Source organism: Pseudophryne corroboree, chromosome 2 (assembly GCF_028390025.1).
Source record: "Pseudophryne corroboree isolate aPseCor3 chromosome 2, aPseCor3.hap2, whole genome shotgun sequence".
NCBI lineage: Eukaryota > Metazoa > Chordata > Amphibia > Anura > Myobatrachidae > Pseudophryne > Pseudophryne corroboree.
The window spans coordinates 700,181,348-700,204,113 of record NC_086445.1 but is presented as its reverse complement, the minus strand read 5'-3'; positions in this window follow the sequence as shown (position 1 = coordinate 700,204,113).

The window sequence follows — 22,766 nt, the reverse complement described above, 5'->3', positions numbered from 1 at the left end:
ACATTCGACATGGTGGAGTAAGCTCAATATCACTCTCGCCCTCTCCAGAGGCTGATTCTAGCCAAATGGGACGGCTGCCTCACCGGATCAGGTCTCAAATGATCTCATTGACTCCGGAGGTCCGTCTGTCACTGCTCTGGTGGCTCCAGGACCAACAACTGTGCAGGGGCCGTCCGTTCTGGATATCCGACTGGGTTCTGTTGACGACAGATGCCAGTCTAAGAGGTTGGGGCATGGTGCTGGAGCAACACTCCCTTCAGGGGCGGTGGACCAAGGAGGAGTCCCTCCACTCGATCAATATTCTGGAGTTGCAGGTGGTCTTCGATGCCTTGAACCTATCCCAGCATTTAATTCAGAACCATCCTGTTCAAGTACAGTCGGACAACGCCACCACAGTGGCTTACATAAATCATCAAGGCGGCACTCGAAGCCGCCTAGCAATGAAGGAAGTCTCACGGATTCTACAGTGGGCAGAACGCCATCTACCGGCCATATCGGCTATATTCATTCCGGGAGTCCTGAATTGGGAAGCGGACTTTCTCAGTCGTCAGGACGTGCATGCCGGCGAGTGGGGCCTCCATCTAGAAGTGTTTCAACTCCTAGTGGAAAGGTGGGGCCTTCCAGACGTAGATCTGATGGCGTCTCGACACAATCACAAGGTTCCGGTCAAGGAGCAAGGACAAGGGATCCTCAAGCAGCATTCGTGGATGCGCTGGCGGTACCGTGGAGGTTTCGGCTGCCGTACGTGTTCCCTCCGGAGTCACTCCTGTCCAGGGTAATTCGGAAGTTAAAGCAAGGCAAAGGAATTCTGCTTCTCATAGCTCCAGCGTGGCCCAGACGGCACTGGTTCTCAGAACTGCAAGGCCTATCGTCAGAGCGTCCAATTCTACTTCCACAATGCCCAGACCTCCTCGTTCAGGGCCCCTGTGTCTACCAGGACCTAGCCCGGCTGTCTTTGATGGCGTGGCTCTTGAAGCTTCCGTCTTAAGGGGTAAAGGGTTTTCTGAGGCGGTGATTCAAACTATGTTGCGGGCACGGAAACCGGCTTCTGCTCGGATTTACTATAGGGTCTGGTATTCTTACTTTGTTTGATGCGCATCTAATGATTATGACGCTTCCAAGTTTAGTATAGCCAAGTTGTTGGCTTTTCTTCAGCAGGGCCTGGACTTAGGCCTGCGTCTGGCCTCCCTCAAGGTTCAAATATCTGCCTTGTCGGTGTGGTTTCAGAGAAAAATTGCGACCTTACCTGATGTGCATACCTTTACTCAGGGCGTGTTGCGTATACAACCTCCCTATGTCCTGCCTGTGGCTCCTTGGGACTTGTCGGTGGTTTTGGAGGCGTTACAAGAGTCTCCGTTTGAACCTCTTGGTTCAGCTGACCTTAAGTGTCTTTCCCTTAAGGTGGTGTTTCTGCTGGCTATTGCTTCAGCTAGAAGAGTGTCGGATTTGGGTGCCTTGTCCTGTAGTTCCCCATATCTGATATTTCACCGTGACCGGGCGGTTCTTAGGACTCGTCCCGGCTATCTACCTAAGGTGGTTTCTTCGTTCCACCTTAATCAGGAGATTGTAGTTCCGGCACTTGTTTCTCCTGATCTGTCTCCCAAAGAGCGGTCTTTGGATGTGGTACGGGTTCTCCGTATCTTTGTGAAGAGAACTGCTCCTATTAGGAAATCTGATTCTCTTTTTATTGTGTTTGGGTTTCACAAACGGGGCTGGCCTGCTCACAAGCAAACTCTGGCCAGATGGATTAGAATGGTGATTGCACATGCTTATGTGAAGGCTGGTCTCTCTGCTCCTGATCACATTAAGGCCCATTCTACTCGGTCTGTTGGACCTTCTTGGGCGGCCCAACGTGGTGCGACCGTTGAACAATTGTGCAAGGCGGCTACGTGGTCCTCTGTGAACACGTTCATAAGGTTCTATGCCTTCGATACTGCCGCTTCCCAGGATGCTTCCTTTGGACGCAGGGTTCTTGTGCCCGCTACAGTGCGTCCTCTCCCATAAGGAACTGCTTTAGGACATCCCCTATGTCTATCCTTGTGGAGCCCAATGTACCCCGCAGCAGAAAACGAGTTTTATGGTAAGAACTTACCTTTGTTAAAACTTTTTCTGCGAGGTACACTGGGCTCCACAAGGCACCCACCCATACTCACTTAGCTTCTTTGGGTAGGTATGGCATTAGCCGCTGACACTTCTCCTGTCAGGAGAGTGTGGTGTTTGTGGCAACTGGCAGTTGTCGTCTCTTTTACTTGCTACTGTATTGGGCTGGTTAACAAAACTGAGCTCCTGTGCACGGAGGCGGGGTGATATAGGAGGCGGCGCTATGCATCTTGGGAAGAAGGTCAAAGTTTTTGAGCCTGTTGGTGCTTCGGATCAAGATCCTACTCTACACCCCTATGTCTATCTTTGTGGAGCCCAGTGTACCTCGCAGAAAGAGTTTTAACAAAGGTGAGTTCTTACCATAAAACTTGTTTTATATATATATATATATATATATATATATATACAGCAAATAACCCGGCACTCCTATCACCTCATAATAGCATCTGCTCCTGTGCCTTCCCTTGGTACCGGTATCTGTATATAGAGAGAAAGTTGCAGTTAGCACTCAGGAGACATTAGTTTTAGCAATATTTATTGCATGGCAAAAATCCAACACGTTTCGGGCAGCAGCCCGTCATCAGGGATCACTGACGACGGGCAGCTGGCCTAAACATGTGTTGGATTTTTTTATGCATGCAATAAATATCGCTTAAACTTACAAGTCTCCTGAGGGCCACCTGAAACTAACTAATTCTCTCTCCCTCCCCCTCTCTCCCTCCGAGCCTGAGTATTGTAATACTTATTAATTTACTGTAATACTGGACAATCAGGGACAACCATCCCCAATGGAGCAAGCGCTGAGGAGAAAGTTCTGGGACTGCCATGCGCAGCTCTCCATCAGGTGTCCCTGGGAACAGCAATAGGCTCGTGGAGCAGGAAGTAAGGAGAGCGGGGACTTTCCATTGGGACGGGGAGAGGTTGTTCCATGCTGCGCAATTGAGGATCTGGCTGCGAGGGAAGGAGGTGCGGCTCTGGTAATCCCCGGCACTGGTGACAGAGTTTTGGAACTTCGGTGGTGTGTCTCCTGGTGCTCATCAGTCCTGGGTCCTGAAGTGCATCCCCAGCGTATCCACGGCCCCCACCATCCTAGTGGGCAGAGGTGACAGGCGGAGCTAAGCGGAGACAATGCGGCTTTCCCCACCCCGGGGCCCAGTCTATGATCAAGCTGAAGGAGGGGAAGTCTCAGAGGATACTCTCCCACAGAGGCGGGGTGGAGGCGGTACAGAGGTGGGTCCATAGGCAGCGCTTTCCCCTCAAGAGGCTCTCGGCGGTGAGGCAGGATCGTGGAGGCTGAATAAAGGTGGGCCAATACTGTGACTTACAACCAGTGGGCGGCATCTTAATGCATAGCCTCGGCCTCTGGATGAACTGCTGTGAAAGTAGCCGTCCCACTGGATGGAGGGACTGAAGGGAGATCAGAGCTGGATTAGTGCTGGAGAGAGGTCTGTAGTAAAATCACCCTGCACAGCCCTGCAGTACTGTATACAATACAACCCCAGTACAGACAAACCCCTAACCATATAACCCTTCAGCCGCAGCTCTATTACACCAGCTGTAGGAATAGGGCGAAACAGGAGTTAGCTAATTGCCCCAATTATTGTAACAGTGCCAATTCTACACTTCAGACTGAGAACTGAAGGAGACAGAGAGAACCAGGGAAAGTTAGTTTCCGGAAGTAGAGACCTTTTCTACATGACTGCAAAACACGTTGCAATATACACAGATAGACAGGCTTCATATAAACTAAATTGTCCGTAGTTTGAGTGGCGGTAAGCTCAGACTTACAAAGTATCAATTATGATGCCCACTCAATTGAGACCACAGCTTAGAGACAGTGCATAAGGACTCAGGAGTTTAATGTCGCAGGAACTCTCTAATTAGCCAACAAGGAGAAAAACAGCTTACTGCAGCAGATTATTCTCCTCGTGAGCACTTATTTATTATGTAGACTGTATCGCCAAGGGATAACCTTCAGGAACAGTTAACTACTGTTTATCTGTTTAACCCGGGCAACAATTAGCAAGAGAGCTCTTAATAACATTCATTTAACGTGCATAAACTTTAGAGGACTTTAAGCGTGTTGTATGCATACCCTAGAAGGGGTAGAAAGGGGAATTTTTTGTGGAACTTGTTGTCTTGGCATCATGTGCATATTTTATGGTTAAATACATGTTTAATGTCGTAGTTATGCTAACCTAAATCTGGAATGACAAGTTTAGCTGATGGTGCATCATAGTCTATAATGACCAGTATTCACTTTAGCAGTAAAGAGTAACCATTTCTCTTAGGGAAGAGTTCACATATATTAGGAAAGTTTATAGAAAATGCTAACTCTCTTGCAGGAACACAACGCAGAGTGAGAGGTAATAACTATCCTCCAGTTCCAGATTAATATATAAGCATCCTCTGTTTTATTGATTCTCCATGTTTAAAATGTCATATTGTATGCTTATTGAATGTCGCTAGTTGTGTTTTAACTTTCCTTCCGAGGACTATTAAAGTGTTGTAACAATCTTTCCACCCAATAAATTGAGTCCTCTCTTCAAACCTTTGTGTGACTTCTTGGAATTGAGCTTATCTGCGCATCCCTCCGACCTTCACCGAAGAAAAGGTAACTTGTCACATCTCCAGGTCGTTACACTCAATTTTGGCTTCACAAACAGGATTCGGGACCTAGTGTCCAGAACATTTAATATCAGACAACATGTCGCAGGACCAGCAGTCGGCAGGAGATGCAGCTAATTCAACTAACAGTTCAAGACAAGACCCTCCTGTGATGTCTCAACTGAACCCTATAACGCTACTTTACTACTTCGGGGCCCCATGGCTTGCAACCTACACAGGGGACGATACAGATTCCGATGGCAACTCTCTGATAGAGTTCAAGAAAAAGATGAAGGGTATTTTTTGACTCTACTCCTTAACGGATGGTCAGCAAGTGGAGACTCTAATCGGACAACTAAAGGTATCTGCATTATGAGAAGTTACTTCATGGCCACAAGAAGAACATCAGAATATCGATCAAATTCTGTAGAGATTAGCTGATACTTTAGATATTAGTACCATTTGTGAACTAAAAATGAAATTCTATGCAAGAAAACAACCGCATGGGGAATCCCTACGTGGCTAGGCTCTAGGCGTACCAGAAACATTACGGAAGATACAAGCGGTGAATAACACTGAAGTAAGAAATGTTGATGAAACATTGATTAACAATTTCATAGAAGGTGCTGAGAGTGAAAATGTTATAACTCAGTTACGTTTATTAAGACTACAACTTCCTGTGAGTTCCTTCTTGAATTTCAAAGAGGCAGCAATTAAATTGATGGGCTCTTGGGGCAGCCGTCCTGAGTGGACGAGTTCCGGGATTCAGCCACTTTTAACCGCTTCCACCAGGGCCGTTACTGGGGGGGGGGCTAAGGGGGCATGCGCCCAGGGTGCAGGATTTGAGGGGGCGACAAGAAGTTACAGAGGAGAAGGTTATTTTTATTTATTTTTTACCGGCTGTGCTGTGCTGCTCCAGTGAGACAGCAGACAGCTCCCAGGGCAATGTATCTGACCCACCTGTCTGCCCGCAGCTGGCTCCGACGCTGTGCGGGTGAGCTCCAGTAACTGGGATCTCTCCTATGTCGGCTACTGTCTTAAACTCTCTTCTTTGCCATGCAGTGCTGCCACTAGCGTGCGGTGCACCGTACAAGCTATAGAAGCACACTGTATCCCTTTTAGCAGTATCAACCTCTGCTTTGCCTCCCAGATGGGGAGATTTGGTGTAGCTTATAGGGGGATGTAGTGCAGTGATGTAGTGTATCATATAGGGTATGTAGTGTAGTAATGTATTGCAGTATATAGGGGCATTATTTATTTATGTATTTATTTATTAAGTTTCTTATATAGCGCAGCATATTCAGACAGACAGAGGTAGGAAGGCCCTGCTCGCAAGCTTAAAATCTACAGTATAGGCATATAAGGGGATGTAGTGTAGTGATGTCATGTAGCATATAGGGTATGTAGTGCAGTGCATAGGGGCATGTAGTGTAGTGATGTCATGTAGCATATAGGGTATGTAGTGCAGTGCATAGGGGCATGTAGTGTGGTGATGTAGTTCAGCGTGTAGGGAATGAAGTATAGTGATATAGTGCAGTGGATAGGGAAATGTAGTGCAGTGATGAAGTGTTATGATATTGGGGGTAATTCCGATCTGATCGCTAGCAAGCGATTTTTGCACTGCTGCGATCAGATAGTTGCTGCCTACAGGGGGAGTATATTTTAGCTGTGCAAGTGTGCGAACGCATGTGTAGCAGAGCTGAACAAACAAATCTTGTACAGTCTGTGCGCAGCCCAGGACTTACTCAGCCGCTGCGATTACATCAGACTGTCTGGGACCAGAATTGATGTCAGGAACCCTCCCTGCAAACGCTTAGACACGCCTGTGTTTTTCCAACCACTCCCTGAAAATGGTCAGTTGGCACCCACAAATGCCCTCTTCCTGTCAATCTCCTTCCGAATGCTCGTGCAAATGGATTCTTCACACAAACCCAGCATTGAGCAGCGATCCGCTTTGTACCCGAGCGACACGCCTGAGCATTGCGGTGCATACGCATGTGCAGTTTAGACCTGATTGCCCGCTGTGCGAAATCACAGCCTAGCGATCAGGTCTGATTTACCCCTAGAGTGCAATGTATGGGGACACACAGAGAAGCATGTAGTTGAACACGCTGGTGGGGCATGTGACGCTTAGGGCATTTGAGGCACATAAAGGACTATTGTCCAGTAGTATCCCCTTTTTTGTTTTGTTTTTTTTTGTTTTTTTGGGGGGGCAAATTACTGCCTTGCCCTGGGTGACGAAAATCCTACTTTCGGCCCTGCTTCCACCCACGCTGCCCATGCTCAGTTTGCCATTCACTAGTACCCCCTGGGACTCTGCATTGCTTTGTTGGTAGGGATTGAGGATTGTGGAGCCCAGGGAGGATTTATGCCTCTTTGCGGGTTGTGGCCTCACCCTCCTTCTCACGTCGGGACCTTGATTAAAGACCCAATCTGGACCTCTGGACCACCTGCTCCTGTGGGTCATGGTAGCATCAAGCAGATGCGACCCCTGCACACTGCACGCTCCCTCCTGGTGCCCTACTCACCGTGCCGCCTGCCCAGAGCCTCCTGCATCCGCCTGCGATACCGGGAAGACGCCCGCTGCACTAGTATCTCCGGGTCCCACGTGGCCGCGATAAATGAGGTGAGCTGCGCTCTCAGAGTGATCCGCTGCCTCCCAGGACCGCACACACAGCTGTCAGCGGCAGAGTAGCCAGCCCCTCAGTGTCTGCCCCCTTATATGTGTATATTCCATGGGTGATCTCCCGCCTGCAACTGGACCCCTTGTGTTGCTCTGGTGTCTGCTGCACCCTGTGGATTAGGAAGCAGTTTGATTACAGGTCCTATACAGCCTGTAGTTCATGTGCGTCCTGTGATCTGCTCTCCCATTATAGTGACTCCCAGTGGATGCATCACCCTGATCCTGAGCCCAGGCTCTGAATGGAGCTGCAGACTGCAGTCTTCTGCACAGCAAGTTCCTCTCTGCCATTTAGCTTATAATGTCAGGGCCGAAACTAGGATTTTCATCACCCGGGGCAAGGCAGTAATCTGGAGAACCCCCCCACGCGCGCGCACGCACACACACACACACACACACACACACACACACACACACACACACACACACACAAAAACCCTATCAGACTAACATAATCAGATTATCAAACATTTTGAAAAAAAGGGGATACTACTGGACAATATTCCCCTTTGTGCCTCAAATGCCCAATGCGTCACATGCCCCACCAGCGTGTTCAATTACCTGCTCCTCTGTGTGTCCTCATACATTGCACTATATCATAACATTTCATCACTGCGCTACTCCCCTATCCACTGCACTACAACACTATACTACATCCCCTACACGCTGAACTACATCACTACACTACATGCCCCTATGCACTTCACTACATACCCTATATGCTACACTTCATCACTACACTACATCCCCTTATATGCTACACCACATCGGTGCACTGCATGCCCCTATATACTGCAATACATGATTACACTACATACCCTAATCCCCCCATCTGGGAGGCAAGGCGGGGGTTGATACTGCTAACTGGGTGCACAGTGCGCTTCTATAGTAGCTTGTATGGTGCACCGCATGCTAGTCGCAGCATTGCATGGCAAAGAAGAGAGTTTAAGACAGTAGCCAACATGGGAGAGATCCCAGGTACTGGAGCTCACCCGCACAGCGTCAGAACCAGCTGCAGGCAGACAGGTGGGTCAGATACATTGCCCTGGAAGCCGTCTGCTGTCTCACTTAAGCAGCACAGCACTGCCAGTAAAAAAAAACAAAAAAAAAACTGCTCCTCTGTAACTCCTTGGCGCCCCCTCAAATCCTGCACCCGGGGCACATGCCCTAGCTACGGCCCTGATAATGTGGTATTGATACTTTTTGCTCAAACATTTACTACAGACTTCATCATACCTCCCTTGATTTATAGTGTATAATATTGGAACTCCTGCTATTCCTTTATGTGACGGGGTCGCCCTCGAATGGATGCTACATGTATATGTTTTTCACATCCACTCCATACTGACCTATAGTTGTTAATTTCATCTCATTACAGTCACATGATCACATCATGTCCCGGAGACTGATTAGAGTCCGTGCTACTCCTTGATATTTTTATCTTCGGAATTATTGCACATATTTTTTTTGCCTGACACATTCACAAATCCAAAACTAAGCCCAAGAGGTCTCCGAAATAAGTGGGGGGGCCCTATGTCTGTTATGCTGCAATATTTTACAACTCCCACTCTGGACATACCTCTCAACAGCCCCCAACCTTCTTCACCTGCCCCATCTATACCATCTGACAGCATGTCTGCCACTGGGGACGCAACGTCTTTGCCGACCCCTTCTTTAAACAGAGAGATAAGTGAAATCTTGACCCATATTAAGTCGCTACCCAAGACTTCCTGGCTTATGAATCCTGTCTCTTATCTACAATCAAACAGGAAGTCTTGATTCTACAGGCTGACATGTCCCAGCTTGGAGCCAGAATGAGGACCACGAGATGGAAATAGCTGATGCTTTTACCCAACTCAAGGATGTGATCTCTCACCAAACTAATGAGATTACTTTGTTAAAGTCGCGACTGGAAGATTTGGACAATCACGGTAAACACAATAATATCAGAGCTCGAGGTCTCTCGGAAGACATCCCACAGTCTAGTCTGACAGACATCCTCACCAAGATTTTTGGTAAAGTTTTAGGCCTAAACCCAAATACCGAAATCCAATTTGACAGGGCACATCGTTCCTGAGATCGCGAGACATAATTTGTCGTCTCCATTACTACTATCAAAAGGAGGACATTTTGAGGAAAGTTCGCTGACTTGAGGGCATCGACTTTAATGGAGATAAGATACAACTGTTTCCTGACTTGGCATGGTCTACTCTGCAACATCGACGGGCCTTCAAACCCCTTACTGATGCCCTTCATAAACTCGACTTAAAATACAGCTGGGGCTATCCATTCTCTCTACAGGTCGCTCATAACGGTAAAGTGTTTGCCCTCTGTAAACCAGCGGATATACCAGCTTTTTTCACTGCTTTGGGCATGTCTCCAATAGCCCTTGCCGATTGGGAAGCTTATCATAACCAGCCAGAGATGCCCACCCTCGGGTTCCAGACCAACCTTTGGCAACAAGCTCACTTTTCTAGACGCTGTGCCAGGTCGTCTTTCCAGCCAACCACCTCCGCAGTGACTTGATTTTCTTAAATTCTATATGGGTTGGTAAGATGTCTTACATATTGTGCTTTGTATTACATATTAACCCTGTTGGGCTGTAGTGCATTACTCTTATATGTATTATTATCTTCCCGATATGTACGTAGCCCGATTATGTTACTGACATTTATATGCCTGTTTTCTCCTTTGTGTGATTTGTTAGATTTGTCTGTGGTAATCCCTCACAGGTTTGCCGACCTGAGTATGTCTTACATTGTAACTTCTCTAGCCTTAACACTGTACCTTTTGACTTTAAATCAGTCACATTCTCATTGTGCGCATACTGTTTAGCTCAGTTATCCTGGTTTATTCACTTACTATTGTTACAGTATGGATTGTAACCATTGTTGACCCCCTTCATACCCACTATATGCTGCACCTGGTATGTAATTGGGCCGGGAGTAGGCTAGATTCCTCTCTTGGTCCAATTGCAGCTCAACTCTACTTTTTGTTTTTCATTCTACCACAATTCTTTACCTACTTCTGGTTTGTGAATTACTACAAGCCTGTTAGACTGTTAAACAAAGCGCTTCGGGAACAATGAGCGATCACTTTCATTCACACCATAAAAGACGATCAGGGCCGCACACACCATGAAACACGAAAAATAGCTGAGACTTTCAGTTCCTACTAAACTAAATTGTATAATCTATCAGGAGGAAAGAGGGCAACTGACGACTTGACCCATCAAACGTCGATCACCTATTTACAATGTTTGAACTTTCCTACTCTTTCTCAGGAAGATGTGAATTATCTCAATGAACCCTTTCTCACTGAGGAAGTATTTAAAGTCATTGATTCTTCTCCTTTAGGCAAAATTCCAGGGCCCGATGGCTTTTCTACAGCATATTAAACATAGTAACATAGTAACATAGTAACTAAGGTTGAAAAAAGACAATTGTCCATCGAGTTCAACCTATTTGTGGTCTCCTATGCAGTCTAATTATAGGACTAGTTATTTTTATGTTAGGACTAGTTATATTAACTATAATGCGTGCCTACGCACCATAACCCTGAATATCTTTATCCAATAGGAATTTATCTAACTCATTCTTAAAGGTGTTGACTGAGTCCGCAGTTACTACTCTCTCAGGCAGGGAATTCCAAACATGTATTGCCCTTGCTGTGAAAAAACCTTTTTGCCTCAATGTGCGGAGACTCCTCTCCTCTAACCTAAGCGAGTGACCACGTGTTCTCTGTGCTGATCTTATAGAAAACAGGTCCCTCCCAAGCTCTGTGTATTGACCTCTTATATATTTGTAGATGTTGATCATGTCCCCTCTTAGTCTCCTTTTTTCCAATGTAAACATGCCTAGCCTTGCAAGCCTTCCTCGTATTCCAGCGTCTCCATGTCCTTTATTAGTTTGGTCGCCTGCCTCTGAACCTTTTCTAGCTCCAGGATATCCTTTTTGTAATATGGTGCCCAAACATTGCACACAGTATTCAAGATGAGGCCTCACTAGTGATTTCTATAATGGGAGTGTAATGCTCTCGTCCCTTGCATCAATTCACCGCTTTATGCATGCTAATATCTGATTAGCCTTCTTTGCTGCATTCCTACTTTGGGTACTGCTGCTTAGTTTGTTATCTATGTGAAGCCCTAAGTCTTTTTCCAGTACAGAATCCCCTAATATTACCCCATTTAGTATGTAGGTGTTAATGTTATTTTTTATTTTGCCCCCACAGTGCATTACCTTACACTTGTCTGCGTTGAATCTCATTCTTCATTTTGCTGCCCATGCTTCCAGTTTAGTTAAGTCGTTCTGAAGAGACTCAGCATCCCCCTCAGTATTTATAACCTTACACAATTTGGTATCGTCTGCGAAAATTAATACCATGCTCTCTAGACCTACTGTTAGGTCGTTGATGAAAATGTTGAACAAAAGTGGTCCAAGTACAAACCTTTGTGGCACACCACTTAGAACTTTAGTCCAATTTGAAAATGATCCATTGACAACAACGCACTGCTCCCTATTATCTAACCAATTACTGACCCAAGTGCATATTGTTCTCCTAGCCCTATTTCTTGTAGCTTGTAGATAAGATGCATGTGTGGTACAGTGTTGAAAGCTTTGGCAAAGTATAAAAAGATTATATCCACCTCCTTACCCTGAACCAGGTTCGCACTTACTGTTTCATAAAAGCCAAGTAAGTTGGTCTGACATGATCTTTCCTTCACAAATCCATGTTGGTTCCTTTTAATGACCTTATTTGCTTCCAGGAACTTTTGAATACTGTCCCTTGGAAAACCTTCCAATTCTTTCCCCACAATAGATGTAAGACTAACTGGTCTATAATTACCTGGTTCAGCTTTGCTCCCCTTTTTAAATATCGGCACTACCTCCACTATACGCCAGTCTTTGGGAATCATACCCGATTTAACTGAATCCATGAAGATCAAAAATAGAGGTCTTGCTAGTTCAGCATGCAGCTCCATAAAAACCCTCGGGTGAATTCCATTGGGACCAGGTGACTTATTAATCTTTAACTTTTTTAATCGGTCACAAACTACCTCCTCACATAAATAAGCATTTAGCAGTGGGACATTATCTTTGTTGAGATTTTGTGTTAGACCCAGCATTTGGTCCACTCTAGTAATTACCGTTGAAAAAACTTGTTTAGTTTGTTTACTATGTCATTATAATTTTTGATTAAGACTCCCCTCTTGTCCTTTAAAGGACCTATACTTTCCTTCTTTAGTCTCTTGCTGTTGATGTACTTAAAAAAAATTGGGATTCGCTTTGCTTTTCTTTGCTACTAGTTTTTCAGTTTCTACTTTAGCCACTCATTCCTTTTTTGCATATTTTGTTACAGTCCTTATAGTGTTAAAAAGACTCCGCATCCCCCTCAGATTTGTATTTTTTAAATGCTCGTCTTTTGTCCATTAATTCCTTTATATTTTTGTTAAACCACATTGGTTTGGGATTTTTATTCCTTTTTTTGCTGCTGGTGGGAATAAATTTACGAGTATTATTAATTAGCAGTAATTTTAATACATCCCATTTCTCTGTAGTATTTTTTCCTTGAAACAGAATTTCCCATTCAATGTCCCTTAACGCTTCCTTCATCATGTCAAAGTTGGCTTTGCTAAAGTTTAGAGTCCTAGTTGAGCCAGTATAGGACTGCTTATGAAAACTGATATTGAATGTGACCATATTGTGGTCGCTGTTACCTATGGGCTCTCCTACTTCAATATTTGATACCAATTCCCCATTGTTAGTTAATACCAGGTCTAAGATTGCATTGTACCTAGTTGGTTCCTCGATTAATTGAACTATGTAATTATCATTTAGCGTGTTTAAAAACATATTGCCCTTAGCAGTATCACATGAATTGATTTTCAAGTTTATATCGGTATAGTTAAAGTCTCCCATCACTACTATGTCTCCTATTCCTGCTGCGCTTTCAATTTGGTTCAGTAACAATTTCTCATCAGACACATTAATACCAGGCGACCTGTAGCATAACCCCAATAATAACTTCTTTATTCCTTTACCCCCCGCATGCAATTTCTGTGACCATATTGTGGTCGCTTTATTCCTTTACCCCCGCATGCAATTTCTGTGACCATATTGTGGTCGCTGTTACGTATGGGCTCTCCTACTTCAATATTTGATACCAATTCCCCATTGTTAGTTAATACCAGGTCTAAGATTGCATTGTACCTAGTTGGTTCCTCGATTAATTGAACTAAGTAATTATCATTTAGCATGTTTAAAAACATATTGCCCTTAGCAGTATCACATGAATTGATTTTCAAGTTTATATCGGTATAGTTAAAGTCTCCCATCACTACTATGTCTCCTATTCCTGCTGCTCTTTCAATTTGGTTCAGTAACAATTTCTCATCAGACACATTAATACCAGGTGGACTGTAGCATAACCCCAATAATAACTTCTTTATTCCTTTACCCCCGCATGCAATTTCTACCCATAACGTCTCAATAGTATTTACAGTCCCTTCTTGAATATCTTCCCGTATAACAGGTTTTAGAAATGGCTTTACATAAAGACATACCCCTCCACCCCGTTTATTTAGTCTGTCTCTCCTGTACAGCGTGTAACCCTCTAGACTATTGGAGAGAGACTGCGCTCACTGGGATGGGAGGTTAGTGCTGCTAGGCCTAGAGGTGTCCTACCTCCGTACTAATGTTAAGCAATGGTGAGGTCAGCGCACTTGTGGGAGAGAAGGAATGTGAGAGAAAGGGTGAAGATGGAAAGGGATGGAGAAAGAAGGGATGAAAGAAAATGGGAAGAAAGTGATGTGACAATTTGATGTATGATAGTGTTCACAAATGACCATATGTCGTAATATAATGATGTTTATTAGGGTGATATGTTCCCACTGTCAGGTGTGTCATGCAGACCACCCTTTTCAGTGTACCCCCCTGAATGGTACACTTCTGCTCAAAACTTCTAGAATTAATAATAAGAGTGGTGGGTAAAAGTATGTGCCTCTCCGTAAATCTGGCACAATGTCTGTGTCAGTGTTATGTCCTTAGGAGTCCTAATGTTCAGAGGTCCCTTGCGGGATGAATGTCAGGTATGCCCAAGGGTGCACCTTTACCATAGGTATGGTATCACCTATGTGGCTCTGAAACTAGGTAAGTATCAGTCGTGGTGGGGTGTGTGACAGTTTGCGGCGTCCCGCCTGTCAGACCTCCGTGTGTGCACCAAATGAGGAATCGGGGGTACGGGCTTGGTTCTTACACTTACCGCCGGGGGTGCGTTCCGCGCGCCTGTGCCGGCTCAGCTTCCGTTCCCGAGTCCTCCGGTGTCCTTTGATGTCCAGGCCGTCTCGTCTCGGTCCCCGTGGTCGGTCAGCGGCCGCCGCTTTCCTCCTTCCTCCGCCGGGTCCCGTCTGTGACTTCCTGCTTTGCCGCTCACGTGATGTGTCACATGAGCGGGAGTGTTCAATTAGCCCCTGTTGCTCGGGGATACCTCTCTCCAGCCGGGGAGAGGTGTCTGTAGAGTGCAGTATGTAGTGAGACAAGTCCTCCAACGCGTTTCAGCAATCTGCCTTTTTCTAGGATTACAAGTCTTGAGTCCTGGATCATTATATGCTTGTTACATGGCACTGATTGGTTCCCAATGTATGTGCACGCCCCTTTATGTTAATGGCCAGTATTATATAATCGGCTTTCTCCAATGTTGATAGGAAGAGACGTATTCTTTGTCCCTAATTTGGGATGTCTGTTAACACTGATTGATTACTAATAATGGGTAATTCTTGTGTGAAAAAAGATGGGGGATAATGTATGATAGAACTGTCGGTGCATATATTGTATAGATTGAAAAAGTTATGATAATTATGTGGGAGGATGGGATAAACATGGTTTGGGGGGGATAACATGATTGGTTTGGATAGTATGTGATGATATTAGGTAATTGTCTGTAACGTGGGATATCGATGTATGCAATTGCATGACAGGATGAAAGACATGTGAAAGGAAAAGATAGTAACGATGAGTGAAAAATGATTAATGAATGAAAAATGAATAGTAGATATGATTGATATGTGATTGAAAATAAATAAATATAAAAATAATAATAAAATAAAAATAAATATAAATAAAAATAAATATGAATAATGAAAAAAAATAAAAAAAAATATAAAAAATATAAATGAAAATAAAAATAAATACTTTAAAAAAAATATATATATAAAAATAAACATAAATATGAAAATAAACAAATGTAATAAAAATAAATATAAATAAAATTAAAATTAAAAAGAAAAAATAAATACAAAAATATATATATTAAAAAAATAATAATAATAATAATAAAATATATATATATATATATATAAAATAAATAAATATAAAAATAAGAATGAGGAATGTATTAATGATCATAGTGTGTGTGAGTACTTTAATGTATATTGGTAGTAAGAACTCAGGAGGCGGTTACATTCCTGATTTAATGATGTTACACTGACCCTAAATGTTTATGGCTTTCTAAGGATGAGCGGATTGCCTCAGTGTAGGACTAATATAATGGTACTGACCATGTGTTTACTTATGAATTAATCTAAGTCCCTAGACGTCTTGTCATACCCCTACATTTGTAGTCCCATCACCCGAGGTATGGGTTTATCATACCGTGTTAAATGAGCCTAATTCGTACGGTGATTATTTGTTAGATGGTGAGTGTCCACTATAATACTGAAGAAATGTTGTACTCTATGTTGAGCCCCTTCGGTGTGAGGGTTTTGAGGGTAAAAATCCATCTGAGTTCTTCCCTGTTAATTCTTTTTATGAAGTCACCTCCCCGCCAGTTGTTCGTCACCTGTTGTATGGCCATAAATTTCAATTGTGTCGGATCCTGTGTGTGTTTGTCTCTAAAGTGTTGAGACACACTATGTTTATCGTAACCTTTTTTGATGTTTTGTATATGTTCCGATATTCGGACTTTTAATGTCCTAATTGTGCGTCCCACATATTGGAGTCCGCACGGGCATGTGATGAGATAAATGACTCCCTTTGTGTGGCATGATATTTCTTCTCTGACTTTGAATGTCTGTCCTGTATTTGAGGATGAGAATTCTGTTATGCTTTTGGTTGATCTTGCATTAGTAGTCCTGCACCCTATACATGTGCCGCAATGATGAAAGCCCTGTCTCTTTGTGATACCATCTATTTTAGTCTGCTGAGTTTTGGGTGGTGGTATGTGGTTGTGTACCAATTTTGATTTCAAGTCCGGAGCTTTTCTATATACTATTTTGGGTTGTGAGGGTAGGATCTTAGCTAATGTTTCATCCTGCATCAGTATTGCCCAGTGCTTCTGTATGCTTTGTTTTATTTTTCCGGCTGCGGTGTTGTACTGTGTTACAAAGTATAAGTCGTTACCCTGTTGTGTGGTGTTTTTCTCTTTGTATTTGAGTAGCTGTTGTCTATCAGTGTCTTCCAATTTCTTGTATGCCTTATCCACAATCTGTTTGTCATACTTTTTGTCCATGAATTTCTGTGTCAGATCCTGTCCTTGTTCTCTGTAGTACTCCAGCTGTGTGCAGTTCCTCCTTAATCTAGTGAATTGACCTGTAGGGATGCTTTTCAGCCAGTTGGGATGGTGGCTACTGGTTGATAAGATATAGCTGTTGACGTCTACTTTTTTGTGGTATGTCCGTGTTTCTATCTTGCTGTTATGAATGTGTATGTCCAGATCAAGAAATTCTACTTTATCCTTACTGTATTGTGTTGTGAAGTGTAGATTCCGGTCATTATCATTAATGTATGCAATGAATGCCTGTAGGTCGTGCTCGGTCCCTTTCCAGATGAATATTATGTCATCGATGTACCGTCGCCAGAGGACCAGGTGCGCCCCGAAGCCATGCCCCTGCCAGATGTTATCTTCCTCCCACGTACTCATGAACAGGTTTGCATAGCTCGGGGCGAACCTGGTCCCCATGGCTGTCCCTGTCAGTTGTTTGTAGTAGTCGTTATCAAACCAGGTGTAGTTGTGTTCCAATATGAATATGATGGCCTTTATAATAAAATCTGTTTGTATTTGTTGAAGTGTGTCGTCCCCTGAGAGAAAATGTTTAATACTTTCAGTGCCCTGTGTGTGTTCTATGACTGTGTAGAGAGATGTCACGTCGCTCGTTACCAATATCATGTCTTCTGTCCATGTTATGTCTTGTAAAAGTTGTAGTATGTGTGTAGTGTCTCTGAGGTATGACTTTTGTTTGGTCACATGTTGTTGAAGGAAGAAGTCAATGTATCTGGATAGATTCGAAGTCAGTGAATTGATGCCTGAAATGATAGGTCGCCCCGGTGGATGCTCCTTGTTCTTGTGGATTTTAGGTAGGTAGTAAAAAACTGGTATTACTGGATTTGTAGGGTTAAGGAAATCAAATTCTTTTTTGTTTAGGATCCTCAGGGATATGCCTTCGTTGAGTAATGTTTGTAATTCGTGTTTATATTCCTGTGTGGGATCACCCTTTAGTTTGCTGTATGTGTGTGTGTCTCCCAAAAGACGCCTACATTCATGGATATAATCAATTTTATCAAGTAGCACAATCCCTCCCCCCTTATCTGCCGGTTTGAAAATTAATGTGTCGATGTTCTTCAATTCCTCCAAGGCCTGTGCCTCGCCCTTGGTCAGATTCTGCTGTTTAAATCTTGTATCACCGATCTTATCCAGATCGTTGACCACTAACTGTTCAAATGTGTTTATGATGTGTCCCTTGATATGTTGAGGATAGAATGTAGATTGGGGTTTGTAGTCAGTGTGTTTGAATTCTGGTGTTTTAGCAGTTGGTGTGTATTGTAAATGTGTTTGTGCAAAAAACTTTTTAAGAGTTATTTTCCTAGTGAAAGCCTGTATATCCATGTATGTGTCAAATTTGTTCATTTTTTTGGTGGGCGCAAATTTCAGTCCCTTGTTCAGCAGTGTTTTGTGGTCCTCCCCCAGTTGGAAACTACTTAGGTTGAAAGTCCCTTCTAACTGTCTTGTACAATTTGTGTTGGAGTTTGTTTTGTTTTTTTGGGCCTCCCCTGCAACCTCGTCTGGTTCTGTGAGTTTTCTTTTGTTTGTTTGTGTTTGTGCTGCTGGTGACCGGCAGGACGCAATTCCTGCCTCTAGATCTAAAAAATCTATGTCCCAGCTTATTCCACTTCTTGTGGTGGTGGTGGTAGGGTTGTGGTCTGATTGGTGTCCTGCTTCTGTATTGATCTCTTTCATGGTATCCCTTTGGTTTTCTGTGTGTGTTCCTATACTTGGTTTTGAACCTCCATTCTTTATTGATTGTCTTGATGTGTCCTCGTACTGTGTATCCTCTGTCTCGTGAACAGAAAAGGATGAGTCTATTTCTCTCATGCATGATGTGTCTGTAATGTCTGACTCTGTTTCGGAATCTACCTCATGTGCTGTTGGTGTTTCCGAGTGTGTCAATGTCATATATTGTTGATAGGTCAGGAGTTTACCAGTGTTTGGGTGTTTGTACTTTTTGGGTGCAATGTTGTGATTGATTGTCTTTCTAGTGTGTGTTTTGTTCCTAGGTGTGGTGGTTAACTTGGGTGTTGTTGGTGTGTTTGTCTTACAATTACGTGCTGTTTTCACACCCCACCTATCCCTGAGGAACTTCCTCTTTTTCCTCTCAATGATGGTGTCTTCCCCCTTTTTCAACCTGTTCTTCGTGAGTGTTTCTATTTTCTGATATTCCTGGTCTTGTTGATACTGTTCTAAATGACTGTGTAGTGATATAATGTCGTGATCTATTTTCTCCAGATCTTTTTCGTGTTGTTCTATGATGATACGTATAAGTTGTAAGGAGCAGTTCTTAAGGGTACTGTTCCACTTGTCAATGAATGTTTTATTTTCTCTGTTATGTGTAGGTACTTTCTTGATAGTGAGTCCCTTAGGTACAGTGTCCTGATCTATGTACCACTGGAGTGCAAACGTGTCCCACCATAATTTGGCCCCTTGTTTCAGAAGATGTTCTAGTTTGAATATGTGTGTGCAGAATTCCTGTCCTTTGTTCAGGGATGTTGCAGTCTGTTCAAATGTGGAGAATGTCTGTTTTGCCCTATCTATGCGGTCATTTCTGTATTCTAAGATTCCCATGTGTGATGCCTATATGTTGGGGAATCTGCGTATGATGATATTTGACTGTGTGTGTAAAAGAAGTAGAGGATAGGTTTGGGAAGAAGGATGGGGGAGGGGGGGGGGAGTGTGCTGCAGTCTGACGAGGACAGTATTCGTAGATAATTGGAGAGAGACTGCGCTCACTGGGATGGGAGGTTAGTGCTGCTAGGCCTAGAGGTGTCCTACCTCCGTACTAATGTTAAGCAATGGTGAGGTCAGCGCACTTGTGGGAGAGAAGGAATGTGAGAGAAAGGGTGAAGATGGAAAGGGATGGAGAAAGAAGTGATGAAAGAAAATGGGAAGAAAGTGATGTGACAATTTGATGTATGATAGTGTTCACAAATGACCATATGTCGTAATATAATGATGTTTATTAGGGTGGTATGTTCCCACTGTCAGGTGTGTCATGCAGACCACCCTTTTCAGTGTACCCTCCTGAATGGTACACTTCTGCTCAAAACTTCTAGAATTAATAATAAGAGTGGTGGGTAAAAGTATGTGCCTCTCCGTAAATCTGGCACAAAGTCTGTGTCAGTGTTATGTCCTTAGGAGTCCTAATGTTCAGAGGTCCCTTGCGGGATGAATGTCAGGTATGCCCAAGGGTGCACCTTTACCATAGGTATGGTATCACCTATGTGGCTCTGAAACTAGGTAAGTATCAGTCGTGGTGGGGTGTGTGACAGTTTGCGGCGTCCCGCCTGTCAGACCTCCGTGTGTGCACCAAATGAGGAATCGGGGGTACGGGCTTGGTTCTTACACTTACCGCCGGGGGTGCGTTCCGCGCGCCTGTGCCGGCTCAGCTTCCGTTCCCGAGTCCTCCGGTGTCCTTTGATGTCCAGGCCGTCTCGTCTCGGTCCCCATGGTCGGTCAGCGGCCGCCGCTTTCCTCCTTCCTCCACCGGGTCCCGTCTGTGACTTCCTGCTTTGCCGCTCACGTGATGTGTCACGTGAGCGGGAGTGTTCAATTAGCCCCTGTTGCTCGGGGATACCTCTCTCCAGCCGGGGAGAGGTGTCTGTAGAATGCAGTGTGTAGTGAGACAAGTCCTCCAACGCGTTTCAGCAATCTGCCTTTTTCTAGGATTACAAGTCTTGAGTCCTGGATCATTATATGCTTGTTACATGGCACTGATTGGTTCCCAATGTATGTGCACGCCCCTTTATGTTAATGGCCAGTATTATATAATCGGCTTTCTCCAATGTTGATAGGAAGAGACGTATTCTTTGTCCCTAATTTGGGATGTCTGTTAACAGATTCCGGTCATTATCATTAATCCTGGATCATTATATGCTGGATCATCGATGTACCGTTGCCAGAGGACCAGGGGCATGGCTTCGGGGCGCACCTGGTCCTCTGGCGATGGTACATCGATGACATAATATTCATCTGGAAAGGGACCGAGCACGACCTACAGGCATTCATTGCATACATTAATGATAATGACCGGAATCTACACTTCACAACACAATACAGTAAGGATAAAGTAGAATTTCTTGATCTGGACATACACATTCATAACAGCAAGATAGAAACACGGACATACCACAAAAAAGTAGACGTCAACAGCTATATCTTATCAACCAGTAGCCACCATCCCAACTGGCTGAAAAGCATCCCTACAGGTCAATTCACTAGATTAAGGAGGAACTGCACACAGCTGGAGTACTACAGAGAACAAGGACAGGATCTGACACAGAAATTCATGGACAAAAAGTATGACAAACAGATTGTGGATAAGGCATACAAGAAATTGGAAGACACTGATAGACAACAGCAACTCAAATACAAAGAGAAAAACACCACACAACAGGGTAACGACTTATACTTTGTAACACAGTACAACACTGCAGCCGGAAAAATTAAACAAAGCATACAGAAGCACTGGGCAATACTGATGCAGGATGAAACATTAGCTAAGATCCTACCCTCACAACCCAAAATAGTATATAGAAAAGCTCCGGACTTGAGATCAAAATTGGTACACAACCACATACCACCACCCAAAACTCAGCAGACTAAAATAGATGGTATCACAAAGAGACAGGGCTTTCATCATTGCGGCACATGTATAGGGTGCAGGACTACTAATGCAAGATCAACCAAAAGCATAACAGAATTCTCATCCTCAAATACAGGACAGACATTCAAAGTCAGAGAAGAATTATCATGCCACACAAAGGGAGTCATTTATCTCATCACATGCCCGTGCGGACTCCAATATGTGGGACGCACAATTAGGACATTAAAAGTCCGAATATCGGAACATATACAAAACATCAAAAAAGGTTACGATAAACATAGTGTGTCTCAACACTTTAGAGACAAACACACACAGGATCCGACACAATTGAAATCTATGGCCATACAACAGGTGACGAACAACTGGCGGGGAGGTGACTTCATAAAAAGAATTAACAGGGAAGAACTCAGATGGATTTTTACCCTCAAAACCCTCACACCGAAGGGGCTCAACATAGAGTAATACATTTCTTCAGTATTATAGTGGACACTCACCATCTAGCAAATAATCACCGTACGAATTAAGCTCATTTAACACGGTATGATGAACCCATACCTCGGGTGATGGGACTACAAATGTAGGGGTATGACAAGACGTCTAGGGACTTAGATTAATTCATAAGTAAACACATGGTCAGTACCATTATATTAGTCCTACACTGAGGCAATCCACTCATCCTTAGAAAGCCATAAACATTTAGGGTCAGTGTAACATCATTAAATCAGGAATGTATCCGCCTCCTGAGCTCTTACTACCAATATACATTAAAGTACTCACACACACTATGATCATTAATACATTCCTCATTCTTATTTTTATATTTATTTATTTTATATATATATATATTTTTTTTTTGTTTATTATTATTATTATTATTTTTATTTTTTTTAATATATTTATTTTTGTATTTATTTTTTTCTTTTTAATTTTAATTTTATTTATATTTATTTTTATTATATTTGTTTATTTTCCTATTTATGTTTATTTTTATATATATATTTTTTTTAATGTATTTATTTTTATTTTTATTTATATTTTTTATATTTTTTTTTTTTCATTATTCATATTTATTTTTATTTATATTTATTTTTATTTTATTATTATTTTTATATTTATTTATTTTCAATCACATATCAATCATATCTACTATTCATTTTTCATTCATTAATCATTTTTCATTCATCGTTACTATCTTTTCCTTTCACATCTCTTTCATCCTGTCATGCAATT